At 44.4% G+C, this 17,477-nt stretch overlaps 1 protein-coding gene across 1 annotated transcript in view; it reads right to left on the bottom strand.

Annotated features, from left to right (window-relative positions):
* The window catches only part of LOC142243978 (uncharacterized), a 608,163-nt gene that overhangs the window by 142,106 nt on the left and 448,580 nt on the right, over nucleotides 1–17,477 (bottom strand). The gene's annotated exons all lie outside the window — the stretch shown is intronic.

Below are 17,477 nucleotides of genomic sequence, written 5' to 3'. Positions count from 1 at the left end.
AGTGAATACAGTGAAACACAAGTTTTATTGCAATTTGATTGGATTTTCTAATTGTAGATTTTTTTTATTCTCGTTTTGGTACATGATTATGTGGGCGGCCATCTTGACTGAGCTTCTGCTACCACAATTTAGAGCTACGTGGACCACAGGCAGAAATAGATTGGATCTAACTCATTGACATCTATAAGAGAGAGTTTTTTAGACATCCCCTGTAATATATGCAAAAATCACTAAGAGAGCAGGAGGAGGTGAGCTGTGACATCATCTACTGTGAATGGAGGATCCTGTGTATCTACTATATGTAGAGGGGTTATCAGTCATTGTACAGGAGAAGGAGGGGGTGAGCTGTGACATCACCTATTGTGAATGGTGGATCATGTATTATCTACTGTATATAGAGGTGTTATCAGTCATTGTACAGGTGGAGGAGGAGGTGAGCTGTGATATCATCTATTGTGAATGGTGGATTCTCTGTTATCTACTGTATATAGAGGTGTTATCAGTCATTGTACAGGAGGAGGTGAGCTGTGATTTCATCTATTTTAAATGATGGATCCTGTGTATCTACAATGTAGCACCCCTGAGGTATCAGGTGCCACAAAATATGTAACCTGTGGACAAACCAAACCCTGGAATACCAGTGCCGGTAAACACACCAACACCATCACACATACACTAAACCCCATGTCCAACCTGGGAAAACTTCCTAGAGACAGATTTAACACTAGAACTACTGAGGTAGTCATTTTGACTACTTTGCACCATGTATTTCTATATAGGTGTCACGAGTCCAGTAGTTCTAGTGTTAAAGGATGGCCACCTATTGGTTGGTAAACATCCAATCTGCTAGGGAGAGACCCAAAAAGGGACTGGGGTTAGTTGCTAGGTGGGGGAGTTGGCGGGAGGAGAAAAGTTGAGTTGTTGTTGGAGAGAGACTCTGAGGGAGTCAGAAGTGAGACAAAGAAGTGAAGTGTTATAGGACAGTAGTCCTAGGTGTTCAAACCTGAAGAAAGAACTGGAGCGCAAAAGGAGGAGGGGGTTCCTGTGAAGTAAGGAACCAGTGCTCAAGGAACCCAGGGTTGCCAGAGACGTGCGGGATCAGGACACACAGAACTCAGCACAGGCGTGGAGCAGAACCCTTGAACGGGAGTACACTTCAAGCTACCTGCAAAATCTGCCAGGTGAGGGATCATCAGGGTCCCTCACCAACCTGAGTGTCCGGAGCAAAGCAGCAAGGAGGGGACCTGGGGACAGGGACAGGAGTACGGCCCATTTAATTGTCCAGGCTGCCTGCTATACGGTTAAAGACTGTGAAATGGAGGGGATCCCAGGAAGCTTTAGGCCACGGGCACCCATCGACTACTAAAGTGTGCACGGAGGACAGCTCACCAGGTCACCAACTGGCACTGGGAACAAACGGTGAGGGAACACCTGAAAACCAGCACCACCAGGGCACTGGTACCAGAACAATGAGTAAGGCTATGTGCACACTGTGACGACATGGACTCTCATGGGTTAAAGTTTCTTAACATTCAGCCAGACTATTGTTCTTATGTGTGCTAAGTCATGTTTGCTTAGCTATTGCTCTCCAGACTTTTCCAGTAATCATTGTATTGTAGCTGTGTATTGATAATGTAATTACCTTAGTAGCCATTGTCTAGTCGGTGACTTGCCGACTCCATGTAGATATACTGAGTCTTTCTATGCACATCATTTAAATGAACATTATCCATGCAGCTTGAAATTCATCCAATGGGAGAAGCAATCTTGTCCAACCAATCGATGAGGACGCAGTTTATCCAAGTGGAAGGCTGTGGCTATAAAAGGGACTTCTTTAAGCCACCAGGGTGGATGAAGGTTGTTGATGGATGCTGATGGATCCAGTCTAAGCTCCTCGGAGCTGACTAGAGGATCAGGATTTCTTATGGCTTCAATCTAGGGACTCTGGTTCTGGTTGGAGACCATATCCACAGCCTAGGGATTTCGACTCCGGCTGACAGGATTGCAACATCATTCCAGGACTACCTAAGGAGGACACTCAGGTTGGGACAGTTCATTCACCTGGTACAGACTTTGCAGACCTCAGACAGCTTCCTAAATCTGGCGTTATTCTAGTCACGGTGGGTGCCCGCCGAAAGCGGGGTGCTGCTGGATTGGAGTAAGTAGCCCTGGAACCTGTGAGGCATGGACATTCTAAATCCCTGGTGAGCCAGCGGAAGGGTGAGACTCTGTTGCCTGTTACATTTGTGTGTTTTGCTGGTTATGTGTTATGTGCCGTTAATTGTTTGGGGATCCAATAAAGTCTAATTATTGTGGTTCCCTCACCCTGTGTTGTCTGAGTAGTGTTACGCCCACGGTTAAGGAGGCCGGCGTTCAGTTGGGATGAGCCCTGAGCCACGCCGTCTTTCTAAAGGCGGCGGGTTTTAGTGGACGAGAGCACCCACTGAGCCCCGTGTCTCCACACGCACCTTGCCATTTTTTGTGACTAAAAAGATGTAGCGTTTTTGGCGGCTAAAAATGCACAAAAGCGCACCCGTGGCAAAAACACATCAGTAAAAACGTATGCGTTTTTGCCACATTTCGGTGCGTTTTTAGTTGCGTTTTGCTGCGTTTTTTATCTCTGTGGTTTGCTGCGTTTTCCCAATGCAGTAAATAGCAGAAAAGAATTGACATGACCATTTTTTTTTCCAGCTCAAAAACGCAGCTAAAAAAAAAAAAAAAAGCTGTGTGCGGACAGCAAAAATGAAAACTCATAGGCTTTGCTGGGGAAGCAAAGTCATGCAGTTTTGAGCCCAAAAACGAACCTGAAAAATGCGCAAACATGGCGCGAAAAATGCACTGTGCGCACGTAGCCTAACAAAAAGTTTAAACTGCGTGACTTGAATCCTTTCTACATTGGTGCATCATCAGCGCACACTGCACTACTACTACCATCATCATCCTCTTCCAGGGCCTAGCCCTACTTGCGGAGGGCCAGAACATCTGAGCTGCATTATACTACCCGCCCCAGGAAGATCACGCAGCGGCGGCTCCTACAAAATAGCCGCAACCCGCAAGTTTCATAGTCAAAAACTCTTATTTATTTTACTTTTCCATTGTTTTTTCGCCCTTTTTCTGATCAACCCCCGGGGTCACGGAACCGGGTATCGGCCGCGACCACAACTCCCCTGTTCACCACACGCTCGGGACCGAGTATGCAATTGCCCTGGGGCGTCACAACTGTATATAGAGGTGTTACTACCAGTCATTGTACAGAAGGGAAAGGAGAAGGTGTGCTGTGACATCACCTATTGTCAATGGTGGATCCTGTGTTATCTACTGTATATAGAGGTGTTATCAGTCATTGTACAGGTGGAGGAGATGAGCTGTGATATCACCTATTGTGAATGGTAGATCCTGTGTTATCTAAAATATAGAGGAGTTGTTAGGGCTGGTTCACACTAAGCGACAACGAGGTCGCTGTTACGTCACCATTTTCTGTGACGTAACAGCGACCTTGTAAGTCGCTGTTATGATCGCTGCTTAGCTGTCAAACACAGCAGCCGAAGCAGCGATCATAACCGCGAGAGCAGGGAGCCGCGCAAACTGCTTAGCGCTGGCTCCTTGCTCTCCTAGCTACAGTACACATCGGGTTAATTAACCCGATGTGTACTGCAGCTACATGTGCAGAGAGCCGGAGCCGGCAGCGTGAGAGCTGCGGAGGCTGGTAACTAAGGTAAATATCGGGTAACCACCTTGGTTACCCGATGTTTACCCTGGTTACAGCTTACCGCAGCTGCCAGATGCAGGCTCCTGCTCCCTGCTCGCTTCATTTCGTCGCTCTCTCGCTGTCACACACAGCGATGTGTGCGTCACAGCGGGAGAGCGCTTTTGAAGAAAACGAACCAGGGCTGTGTGTAACGAGCAGCAATCTCACAGCAGGGGCCAGATCGCTGCTCAGTGTCACACACAGCGAGATCGCTAATGAGGTCACTGTTGCGTCACCAAAACCGTGCCGTAGCAGCGATTTCGGTAGCGATCTCGCTATGTGTGAAGCACCCCTAAGTCATCTTGCAGGAGTAGATAAGCCATGTGTGAATGCAGAGGTCGTTAGCAGTCATTATCCTATGACGATGAGATTGAGCTGACTTGTTATCTCGTACAACAAGAAGTATCAGTGTAATATTGAGCCAAAAGTTAAAATCGCAAAATTTTAGATTTTTTTTTAATATACAAAGCAATATAGAAAATGGAAAAAAAAATACTTTAACCAAATTATCATAAATATAATATAAAAACCCAAATTCCCAAAATAGGTCTTTTGTTAATGTCTCATTTAACCCCTTAAGTGTTAACCACTGCTAAGGACAGGCAACAAGCAGAAGAGACTTGTTTGGGCTAAAGAACACAAGGAATGGACATTAGACCAGTGGAAATCTGTGCTTTGGTCTGAGGAGTCCAAATTTGAGATCTTTGCATCCAACCACCGTGTCTTTGTAGAAAAGGTGAACGGATGGACTCTACATAGCTGGCTCCCACCGTGAAGCATGGAGGAGGAGGTGTGATGGTGTGGGGGGGGGGGGGGGGGGCTTTGCTGGTGACACTGTTGGGGATTTATTCAAAATTGAAGGCATACTGAACCAGCATGGCTGCCACAGTGTCTTGCAGCGGCGTGCTATTCCATCCGGTTTGCGTTTAGTTGCACCATCATTTATTTTTCAACAGGACAATGACCCCAAACACACCTCCAGGCTGTGTAAGGGCTATTTGACTAAGAAGGAGAGTGATGGGGTGCTACACCAGATGACCTGGCCTCCACAGTCACCAGACCTGAACCCAATCGAGATGGTTTGGGGTGAGCTGGACCGCAGAGTGAAGGCAAAAGGGCCAACAAGTGCTAAGCATCTCTGGGAACTCCTTCAAGACTGTTGGAAAACCATTTCCGGTGACTACCTCTTGAAGCTCATCAAGAGAATGCCAAGAGTGTGCAAAGCAGTAATCAAAGCAAAAGGTGGATACTTTGAAGAACCTAGAATATAAGACCTATTTTCAGTTGTCTCACACTTTAAGTATTTCATTCCACATGTTATAATTCATAGTTTTGACGCCTTCAATGTGAATCTACAATTTTTAGAGTCATGAAAATAAAGAAAACTCTTTGAATGAGGAGGTGTGTCCAAACTTTTGGTCTGTAATATATATATATATATATACACACACATTATATATATATATATATATATATATATATACACACGCATATACACACACACACATATATATCTATATATACACACACACACTATATATATATATACATATATATATATATATATATACATATATATATATATATAATATACACACACACATTATATATATATATATATATATATATATATATATATATATATATGCATATATATATATATATATATATATATATATAAAATATACACACACACATATATATATATATATAATAAAAATATATATATATTTTTTCTTATTAAATATACATATATATATATAATATACACACACACACACACACACACACACATATATATATATATACATATATATATATAATTAAAAAAAAATATATATATATATATATATATATATATATATATATATATATATATATATATATATATATATATATACACACACACACACACACACACACACACATAGGGTGGTCCAAAAGTAGGTGGACAGTATGTGTAATAGGGTTATCAAACATGGTGTAAAGTGAAACTGACTCAGTTGCCCTTAGCAACCAATCAGATTCCACGTTTCATTTTCCAAAGAGTCTGTGAAGAATGAAAAGTGGAATCTGATTGGTTGCTAAGGGCAACTGAGTCAGTTTCACTTTACACCATGTTTGATAAATTTCCGTCTTCGTAACCCTGTTACACCTAGTGTCCACCTACTTTTGGACCACCCTGTATAGATTATACATATATATACACACTGTATTTATTTATATGTAGATATAGGGTGTAGAAAGGATAGACGCCAGGTGGGAGGGAGGCCACGTGTTACAGCCCTTTGGCGTTTTTCCCAAAGATTAAGTTTGAAATCTACAAGGAATTCATATGAAAAGTTTTTAGTAAAATTGTATAACTGCTTAGAACACAAACACTGACATTTATTTGCCAACACCGGAATATATGTGTAATTCTCCCCACGGACATTGGCATAATGGTTATATCGGGTTGGAGTTGCCCTATACATTTTGCATCCAGCCCCATCTCCCCCCTCCCCCCCATATTGTGCCAGCGCATGCAGAAGGTACGATGCGCGCCGTGATGGGTGATTTATGCAGCAGCAGCTATTTTTCTGTTGTTCTCATTTATTATTAATATACCAGACATCAAAAGCGGCAAAAATCCCAGGATACTTTGTATTTTTTGTTAACATTTACAAACCGAAATACCACGAAATTTATGACACAGCAGTCGTCAGATATGGAGAGTCATTATGAAAACCGCCGGTAGGTAAAGGAAGCTGGAAATAGGATGGATTTTGTCTATAGTCCCGGTTAATACCAACACTGTATATGAATTAACAATGACTGTGTGCAAACATTAATTGCTTCTTTTGAAGACAATTCCCCAAGACATCATTAATTTATGTGAACTCTGAGGAGCTAATCTTTACGGTGCGAACCCGATGCCGAGATGAGCTATTAGCGATGTGGGTACTATGCATTTCAAACGCAGTATGTCATTCTACACAAATACATCTCGTGGGAATTGCTTTCCATATATATATGCATGCTAAGCATTGTGGAACAAAGTTTCCTGCTGATATTTGTTTCATAGGAGAAGGAGCCGCCAAGGAGAAACTATAATAATGTTTGACAATATTAGTTTTCTTCTGACAGATCTCTAAAGAGCAGAAAAAAAATAGTTACCACTAATGGGACACTTTCCTACTATATTCAGAACCAATCATTCCATGCAGCTTCATCTCCCTCCTACCCGCCACCCCTCTCCTCTCATCATTTAACTTTTACTGAAGACTGTGGGGCAGATTCATCAAGATCTGATATTTTGAACAAGCGTTTTGATGAAGAATTCCACCAAATTCATTAAGAGGTTTCTGCGCCTCTTGAAGATAATCTGTCACCAGGTTTGTGAGGGCGGCACAATTGTCATGAGTGTGTGACGGGTGACAGACAACCCTGTGGTGTCCGGCTGTAGAAGGTCGCTGCATTTGACTGCACAAACTGCTCCTTGATATTCCATTCTTTCTTCCTTCGTATGAATGAAGTTCTATATATCTTCCCTGTTAAGGTTAAGTCTTTCTTTGTGGTGTCCGGCTGCAGAAGGTCGCTGCTTTTAGCTGCACAAACAGCTCCTTGATATTCCATTATTTCTTCCTTGGTGTGAATGGAGTTTTATGTATCTTCCCTGTTAGGGTTAACTCTTTCCCTTTAGGACCCTGCAGATATCTTGGCAATTCAGCAGTAAATCCTTATCCCCACTCCATGTGTCTACATATACCTGCATTTCCCCTTGGTTTGTTGCAGGTGATAGAGTTTACTCCTATGCTGTCCAGGAAGCAAGCAGTCGGCTTGATATCGCCTGTACTAACACGTTGTATGTTGCTGTTGTTCTTGCAAAGTCATCCTGCAGGTAAGTTGTCCAGTTGCATTCCCCTGTTTGTTTTACCTGTGTGCTCTTTGGGTGTCTTAGTGGGGATGACTAGTGCTCATGCTGTCCGGTCACTACCTAGGGCCTATTTCAGGGTCAAGCAGAATAAGGTTTATGACACACTTGGAATTATGGGTGCTCAAGAAGGGTTCAAACCCATCATTAGATACAAATAGGGTGTGGCATGTTTTTTGTATCTATTTCAGGATCAGCCATGGCCTGGGTATCATGATGGGCATATAGGTGAGGAACCTATTTGAGAACGTCAGGGAAGCCAAGGGCCAGCGGTAGCTTTTACCAGGGGTCAACATCTTTCCTCCTTCCTAGAGACAGGGTCCCCCCCCCTTTTGCCATTTGTCTGGTATTCCCCCATACCTAGCATGACCATAATGAAGAAAAAGAGACCCTGATTCCAAAAGTGTCACTTATTGGGCTCCTTACTGTAGTTTTCATAAAAATCACAGATTAATCAGCAGTAGATTATCACTAGAGGACTAGTAAACCTGCTGCCATGTAGTGCTATATATTCATGACCTCTGTATAACTCCGCCCTCACAGAATGGCAGCTTTTTACCTATGCACAGTGTACATACAAAGCTGCCAATCAGTGGTGTGTGCAGGGTTATAAAGAGTTCAGCATTCATAAAACTGCTAAATCTGCAGAAGATAAAGCAGCCTAGTAAGTGACCTATTGCTAGAATTAGGGTCTCTGTCCCTACATCATGCTGCTATCAGCTGAAATGGCAAAAACCTAGTGACAGACTCCTTTTAAGAAATTTGAGAAGCAAATGTGTGGTGCCCTGGACAAGCCAGGACGTCACAGGTACTGCAACAACACACCCCACATCCCGGCTAGGCACATCAAAGTCAGACAAAAATCCTTGTTGCCTCCCTCCAGGGGCTGATGTCCACACCAGGGGGTGGAGCCAGGCGGTTGGCCCCACCCACCGAGGAGTTCACAGCCCTGGAGGCGGGAAAAGGAAGACAGTTCAGTTTGGAGTTTGAGGAGTGAAGTGGTAGCGGAGCAGACTGACCGTGTCCGGGTGTGTGGCCCGGGCACATAAAGCAAGGTTGGCAGACGGTGGTGACCGTCTGCAGGAGGGGCTGAATGACGTGAACCGTAAGGACCGGGGACGGGCAGTGGCCCGCCGGTACCGGATCGGGGAGCGAAGAGAAGCCAGCACCATTCGGCAGGGCCTACGGACCCCGACCAGGCTAGGAGTTGCCGTAAAACCGGTCAAATCCGCTAGCGAAGGGAACCTCCGGGGTTTCCCAGCAGTCAAGACCCGATTGAAGGCAACAGCTCAAACCGTGAAGGGAAATACAGTCACCGCCAAGGCTACAGTTCCCAGGGCCAGAGCCTGCGGGCAAAAGGGGCTCCCTCAGCATCCATCCAAGCTGGGGAGCAGGTTACCGGTGGGAAGCCACCAGAACCGAGAACATAACACAGGTGCAGGGAAAGGCAGTCACCGCCAACCTATCGGGAGAAGAACCACCGTAGCCGTCTGTGGGACCCGTCCATCCAGACGTTTTTTTTACTGGAGACTTTGTATTCATCATTGGCTGAGTGAGTACCACCGTGCCGTGCGGCACCGCGCTGCCCTCGCGACCCTGCACCTCACCAGGCCCCGTAACCCGCCTGTCATCCCTCCCTCACCGGGCCCCGGGACAACCAACCCCCCCTACCCACGGAGGGGAAAAACAACATCCAAGCTGCTCCCTGTCATCGTTCCCGGGATCCCCGTCCAGAGCAGCGGTGGTGTCACAACCTCACCACAACCGTGGGTGACGTCACGGACAATAAATCCCCAAAACCATTCCCCTTTTCACTCATGGGCGAGGAGCGCCGCTCGAGTCCCCGGGATCCGGCCCACCGCTCGAGCCACCGAGCAGCAAGCGAAGCAGCAGCAGTGCCGGACCCGATCGTGGTGAGTGCAGCGTCCCCTCCTCCGCCCGCGACAACTGCATGTTTTGAGTTGATCCCTTTATATTGGTAGTGCCCACATTTCCTTATTTTTGCTCTTAATGAATTTGTCCGTACAGTAATGGACTGGACTACACTTTTGTACTTACACAATTGTTTTGTAGAGTAAATTATGTTGAATTTGTCGGCCATGCCCCCTCCTCTCAAAGTTGCGTACACTTTTTAAAAAATTGTCAGAACTATTCTAAAAAACAGTGAAACAGCGATAGTTACAAACTTTTTGCACAACGGAGAGTTGTGCAAAACGTCTGTAACTTTTTTTTTGCCAAATTTTTGCACCAAACTATGTGATAATTTGATATGAAGGTTTTTTTGTAGCTAATGAGATGCAGAACATTGATCGTGGGTCTACTGAAAGGGAAGCAGATACAATAGGCTTCAGTAGATATGTATATTATATATAAGTTTATATTAAAACAAAAGGGATAAGTGAACTCAAATTAGCCTCAAATTTCACGAAAAAATGCTAAATCCACTGAAACCCTTTTTTTTTTTTATTTGAGCTCCTGCTATTAAAAAAACAGTGGCCTACTAGTCGCCAATCTTATTAATTCTTTTTTAAGGAATGGGTTAAAAAAAAAGCCTTCATACTCCTCTTAACTGTCCTGGTGCTGCAGCTCCGGAATCGGTACTCTGCTGGGTGGCTTGTTTCCTCTCTGAGGCTCAGGTCTTGCCTTTTGTTCTCAGTTATCCTCACCCTTCGACGCCTCCGGCGCTGACCAGCTCAACAATACTGTCATGACATCATGGGACTGTCACGCTAGGTACGGGGAAGTACCAAGCGAAAGTCAAAAGGGAAGGGAAACCCTGTGTCTAGGGAAAGGGAAGATGGTGACCCCTGACCAAACCTACTGCTGGTCCCTGGGGTCCCTCACCACCCTAGATAGGTTTCTCACCTATGCGCCGAGCAGGATACCTGACCCTAGGTATCTCTAGTGATGGGCCCTAAATAGGGAACGGATGGGATGAGCTCTTCTTCAACCCCACTAAACAATAGAGAAGACACGAGGAGGACACACGGGGGAAAATGCATGAACTACTTCTCCACAGATGACACAGGTAGAAATGTAGCAAAATTTTCAGCAGCGATACCAGAGAAGTACAAGCCACCTGTTTGCAATTAAGACTTCAAGGAACTGAAAAGTATCAACAGCAGCAGTCCCAGAAAGGAAGGAGTATATAAGCACCAAGAGAATGCTGACGATCAGCAGCTGGGTACAAGGCGAGCTCCTGCTAGGTCTAAAATGGGAGAGAGAAAAATCCAGCAGGAAAGCTACCTATACCAATGAATACTGACAGAAGGGACAATGGAAAGTCAGGGAGCATTCTGCACAGCCAAACGCTGTGACCTTCTATGGCCAGAAACCACATGACTGTCACCCATGACAGGGACAATGGGCGTCATGAAACCTGATGAGTGTTGGAATTGCTGAAGAGTAAAGAAAATTGAAGATAAAAAAGAAGACATAAGCCGGAAGGAGGAAGCATATCAGCAAAGGACTGGATGGGAACTGTGGCACCAGGACGGGTGAGGGATGTATAAGGTTCTTAATTTTATTTAAGACACCAAACAAATCCTTTACGAGCGCTTGATGGCGCATTCACATGTGTGTCAAGGTTGGAGTATGGACTACGAGGCACGGACTACATGTGAGTCTCCTGACCCGAACTTCACAGCACATATGAGGGTGTCATGTTCAGGTTAGGAGACTCACGGACAGTCCATACTTAGATCGAAACACACGGCTGTGTGAATACGACATTGCTAATAAAGAAATCCTTGTGCTGGGGTTACTCACTCAGCTTGCTTCTCAAGATACAGGAATGCTTTCATTGAAAAGTTCAGCAGGTTTATTAAAACAGAACATAAACCACATTTCACTAACATCCAGAGCCTCTTCCAGCTGAAAGGAACACATAAGGTACACAATCTGTTTAACTCGCAGCATGCCCACTGAGGTTTGGATATACTTCTCCACAGAAGTATCCCAGTGGACCTATTTCAGCCGCCACTCACTGACCCCTCTCCAGAGGTACCTTGTGGAGGTATCACAAACCTCCATACACTGAAGCAAACCCTCTCTTTTCTTCAGGGGGTCCTTTCCAGAGGTGTCAAAACCTCTATACATGGTCCTGGTCAGGACACACTAATCCTCTCTCATCTCAGAGATTTCCTTACTGGAGACCACACAGTTTCCCCACACTGACCATATGTCAAACAATCAGGCTCCATTTTGACACATTAGACACACCCATGGGCGGAGGTATGTTATTCCGGCTTCACAAAACATAGCGGTCAGTTTTACTCACGATACGCCCGCACAGGTTCGGATACAACTTCTCTGCAGAAGTATCCCAGTGGAGCTATCTCACTCTCCACTCACACATCCTCTCTCTTCATTCAGAGGATTCCTTCCAGAGGCATCACAACCTCCACACATTGACCATGTGCCAAACACCCAGTCTCCATCTTAACAGATGAGACACCCATGTTACACCCTAGTAGACCCATTTATGTCTAACACTACTCATATACATAAAATACACAGAAAATAAAGAAGCAAACTTTTTTTTTACTTCTGCTGTCCTGATCTTTTATCTATATATTACATAGCATTCTTTATTTTCTCTCTGTGCGCTTTATATTCTTAGCGGGAAATCCTTTCTGCCCATGGTTTCTTAAGATCAGCAAATTAGCTAGGAGCATAGGTCAGAAACAGGTGCAAAACAACCTTCAGACCTATCTGTCAGCGCAAAATATCATGAATCATATAGAAAAATTGCGCAAACCAACATTGAAGCAAATATATACATTTTATTAACAAAAATTCATTAGTACATATATGGTTGCAAGATAACAGCTAGAGAGTGGGAACAGAGGGCGACTGCTGCACCAGGAGTAAAAAAGTTTTTTTCCCACCAAAAATCAATGAAGTGGAGCAAAGGGACCATATAATAAGAGGAATCACGCAACATAACAAAGTGGATACAAAAAGTAAAGGCCGGGGCTCCTCCTAAGCGGAATCAACAGACATGGAGGATATAAACATTAACCCCATCATGGCAAAAATAAGCCACAATTGACCACTTAAGGTTACACGAACGGACCCATGAAAAAGTTGTTATACCCACATTAAGTGGATTGTGGAAATGATATTACCTAGGCAGAAGAACACCCAGTCTTGGAAACCTCCTACGTACGTTTCGACCGGTAGTCTTTTTCCAGGGAGAGAAGTAAAGATTCCTGTTCCCACTCTCTAGCTGTTATCTTGCAACCATATATGTACTAATGAATTTTTGTTAATAAAATGTATATATTTGCTTCAATGTTGGTTTGCGCAATTTTTCTATATGATCCATGGTTTCTTAAGTAGAGACTGTTCGTGCTGTACTAGAAAACGCAATGTATTCTTTAGGGTTAGTGAAAAAAAATTATACAAGTCTACAATCAAGGCAACTGGTAATTCTTAACTAAAGCCTTTACCTGCTAATGGACATAAAAAAAACCCACTTAGTGCACATTAGTCGTTGGCTAAAATGCAGCTGATCACAGTGTGCCACATGCTTACCCCATACAAAAGTAGATTAGAGTTCAGAGTTAAGGTTAATTGTGCTCATTTCTTCAGATGTTTTCTAAAACTTAACACTCACATGCTAAGAAAGTTGGCTATACACATCACATACGTACAAATACTACAACATAAAGGTGAAAATAGACATGGTAAAAAAAAAAAGTAGAACTAGCAAAATGTTGGATAAAGAAATGACTATGACAACATTTCAAGAACTAAGAGGAAACGTGACTGTAACGCCCCCCCCTCCCCTGGTGGGAACTTCGGTTCTCTCATCTGCTCAGGCGTCCTGCGGTGGCTGCCCCATCCCCAGTCCATGCTCCCAGAGCCTGTGTACACCTCACAGGCTTCCTGGTTCTGCCTTAAGTGTGCGCATGCGGCCACTCCCCTTTTCTTTAAGGGCCAGCATACCCTGACCCGGAAGTACCTCTCAGGTCAGCTGAGAGGTTGAAGGTATTTAAGGCACCTTCCCCTTAAGGGAAGTGCCTGAGCAATGAACTGGTTACATTTTTAGTTCTCAGGTCCCTTTGTGCTGCTGCTGACATTTATCTATATTTCAGTGTTGTGCCAGTTTGCTGATCTGCTGCTGCCTCTACCATCCATGCCGGCCGGCTACCACAAGACCCACCACTGCAAGTATCTACCTCAGTCGCTGCTGCCGTATCTACCTATTCATCCATCTCGGATGGATCCCCTACTCTGTCTGCTGCTACCAATTTTACCTAAGACTGTACTGTGTCTGTGGCGCCAGCTGCCGGGGTACAGCAGATCCCCTAGGGCTGCCGCTTGCCGGCTGCTTACCAGCATGTGTTCCTGCTGTCACCTCCAGGGGCAGTAGTGAAGACTCAGCGGCCGGTCCAGTTTGCTCCCCCAGGCAAATGAATGGTGCCTTCGGTCAGATGTTTGTTTTTTTCATGTATGGAAAAAAAAAAAGACCAGTTTTTTGGAACCAACCTTGATCAGAGTTTGGTCCAAGAGTCATCAGTTTTTCTCTCATATCAGGGGAAAAAAATATCTCCACCTTCTCCTTTCCAATAGTCCATGATGTCATCCACCAGTGTTCCTATTTTTTCGTGGAGCCACTGACTTCAGCAACTTTTCATCCGACCCATGGATCAAAATTGGACATGTCACCACGATTTTCAGCATATCACTTGGTCAGGAATAGATCAATGATATCCATGAAAACCATAAAGATCACATCCCTGCATGAGCTCTTATGGAGACAGGAAAAAACAGAGCGCCCCTCTCACCAGCGGACACAGACAGAAGGAGGCCCCTGTGCAAGGTCAGCATATGGGCCATTTTCAGTGCAATAACTCATCATAATGCACAATTTCACCTGCTTTGGGAGATAGGAATGGGCCCACAACCTTTTGGGCCCCTGTGTGACTGCACAGGTTGCACCAATGATGCGTCCTCTACTGGCCTCACTTGTCTATGGGTTGTATTTGGTACTGCAGCAAAGCCTTTATTAACTTAATTGGGGGTTAAAGAGAACCTGTCAGGTGCAATATGCATCCAGAATCACAAGCAGTTCTGGATGTATATTGCTAATCATTGCCTAACCGTCCCTGTATCTAGTAGCATAGATAGAAAGATTTTTAGAAAAAGTACTAGCTGTAGTACCCAGCGTTGCCAGGGATAGTAACTGTCTCTCTCCCAGTCTCTGTCTGTGTGTCGCTTCTGTCTGTCTCTGTCTGTCTCTTTCCTTGTCTGTCTGTGTCTAATGTCTCTGTCTGACTATTTCTATCTCTGTCTGTATTTGTATCAGTCTATCGGTCTCCATCTCTGTGTCTGTCTGTCTCTCTATATCTCTGTGTCTGTCTCTATGTGTGTGTCTGTCTGTCTCTTGCCCAGTCTGTCTCTTTTCCGTCTGTCTTGGTCTGTCTCTTTTCTGACCGTCTTGGTCTGTCTCTGTCTTGGTCTGTCTCTTTGCCCGTCTGTCTCTTTGCCCGTCTGTCTCTTTCCAGGGCAGTCCCTTTCCAGGGCAGTCCCTTTCCCCATCTGTCTCTTTCCCCATCTGTCTCTTTCCCCATCTGTCTCTTTCCCCATCTGTCTCTTTCCCCATCTGTCTCTTTCCCCATCTGTCTCTGTCTGTGTCTCTGTTTGTTTGTCTTTTTCTGTCTCTCCATCGACATCTTTTTACCTCACACATAAGCTTCTTATACTAACAGTTTATTTTGTTCCTATAGCAACCACTGACAGTTGCTATTAATAACCTATAGCCCCCACCTCCATTCAGTTTAATGGCGGCAGGATTTTAGAGACTAACTGTAAAGCACGGGGTTACATTTTTATTTCAAAACATAGTCTATGACGCTCCCTGGGTCGCATGGGGCGTCTGTGCAAAATTTCGTGATTGTAAATGCGACGGTGCGGATTCCTTTAGCGGACACACACATACACTCAGCTCTATATATTAGATTTCTAAAGATTACTTATCATATGCTAATGAGGCCAGGGACTAGTCACAAGGGCGTTATTTCCCCCAACTAGTCCACCCTCTTAGCATGTTAGCACGCCCAGAGGGGAGTGCTACCATACTATTCAATGCCTATTGCCCAGCGTCATAGGCGGGTCGCGCGTACCTGTGTCCGCTGTCACCGCATCTGACGCCAGATTTAGGCTCAGTGCACATGATCAGAAGTCACCGCACTTCCGGCCATGCACAACAGACCTTTCTGAAGCCGGGAAGCGTACACCTGGCTTCATAGTACACCTGACCAAAATTGTCGGGGGAAACACACTGAGCCTAAACCCGCCGTCTGAGGCAGTTACAACGAACTCAGGTACGCAAGTCACCGCCGATGATGCTGGACAATGGGCATTGTATAGCATGCTAGCACACAACTATGACAATGCTAACATTCTAAGAGGGCAGACTAGTTGGGGGAAATAGTGCCCTTGTGACTAGTCCCTGCACTCATTAGCATATCATAAAGGATCTTTAGAAATACTTTTTCTAAAGATCTCTTTATCTATGCTAGTGTATAGAGGGACGGTTAGACAGGGAATAGCAATATACACCCAGAACTGCTCGTGGTTCTTGGGTGCATATTAGACCTGACAGGTTCCCTTTAAGTTGCGATGCCAGACAACTAGGTAAAGCTTTATTGCTAAACATACTGCTAAAAAAAAAAAATTCTACTTTTTTTGGATTTTATATTTCAAAGTAAGTTCATTTTTATAATTTTCAGTTCAAATTTTTGAATTAATAAGAGACGACTATTGCGTTACTCCGAAGAAGCAACGCAGCAAAGAATCGGGTCTGACCCACACGCTGAATCACGGCTCTGCGGCGATAGCTAATTGATCATCTCAGAAGAATTATTGATTTTCAAGTAATTGCCGACCTGTGTTGCTTTAACTTTCCAGGAGAGACACAAAGGTGATACATTTCTGCTCCACATATGACAGTGTTTGGCTGAGGCAGAAATTTTAGAGCAAGATTGATAGACTTATTATCCAACCCAAGGTGTTACAAGTGTAAAAAAAGACAAGATGGTAAAAGCTTTTATCCGTCATAACGGAATTAAATCAAAGTCACAACATATTTCCACAAGCTCTACACACTACAACACACAGCGTATTACCAGAAAAAAAAAAAAAAAAACACAAAACATGCAAAATATTTAGTTAGAACTTTCTTCAACTTGATTCTTAGGGAGGTAAAAAAAACATTAAAAGGAAATGTATCACTTATTTTTTTTCTTATCGGTAAAACCGGTTAACGACACTCATGTTCAAAAATGGCTCATTGATTTAATTTCTGGGCATGTTCTGGCACCTGTACAGAAGTCATTGTGCAGGAAGGGGGAGGAGGTGAGCTGTGTCCATAACATATTGTGAACAGTGGATCCCCTGTTCTTTGCATATACCGCAGGTGATTGTAATCCTGTCTGTGATGATAGTGAGATGACTGCTGAGAAGTGACCGCAACAGAACTGGAAGTGTCAGCCTAATATGAGGCTCAGTGACCCGAGGTTTTATTTCCTGCCCAGGACAAGACTCCTGAGCTCCATTGTTGTCTCATTTTCAGATTTCCTTTCCTTGGTGATTTACACCACAAAGACAGTTTGCATGGAACGGATGAGCACCAAAGTCCCTCATTGTGCCAACTGGAGACTGATCAAGGATTGATGTCCTCTCCTAAGGATAGAACACAAAAATGGAACTGTAGCGCCGGCATCCCTGCGAGGCACCAACTTACTCACTGCCCCGGCCGGATCCCATTCTCCCCTGCTGCCTTCAACGTGCTCTCTTGCCTTTTTT

Source organism: Anomaloglossus baeobatrachus, chromosome 6, assembly GCF_048569485.1.
Source record: "Anomaloglossus baeobatrachus isolate aAnoBae1 chromosome 6, aAnoBae1.hap1, whole genome shotgun sequence".
Lineage (NCBI taxonomy): Eukaryota > Metazoa > Chordata > Amphibia > Anura > Aromobatidae > Anomaloglossus > Anomaloglossus baeobatrachus.
This window is presented reverse-complemented; position numbering and strand designations above follow the sequence as displayed.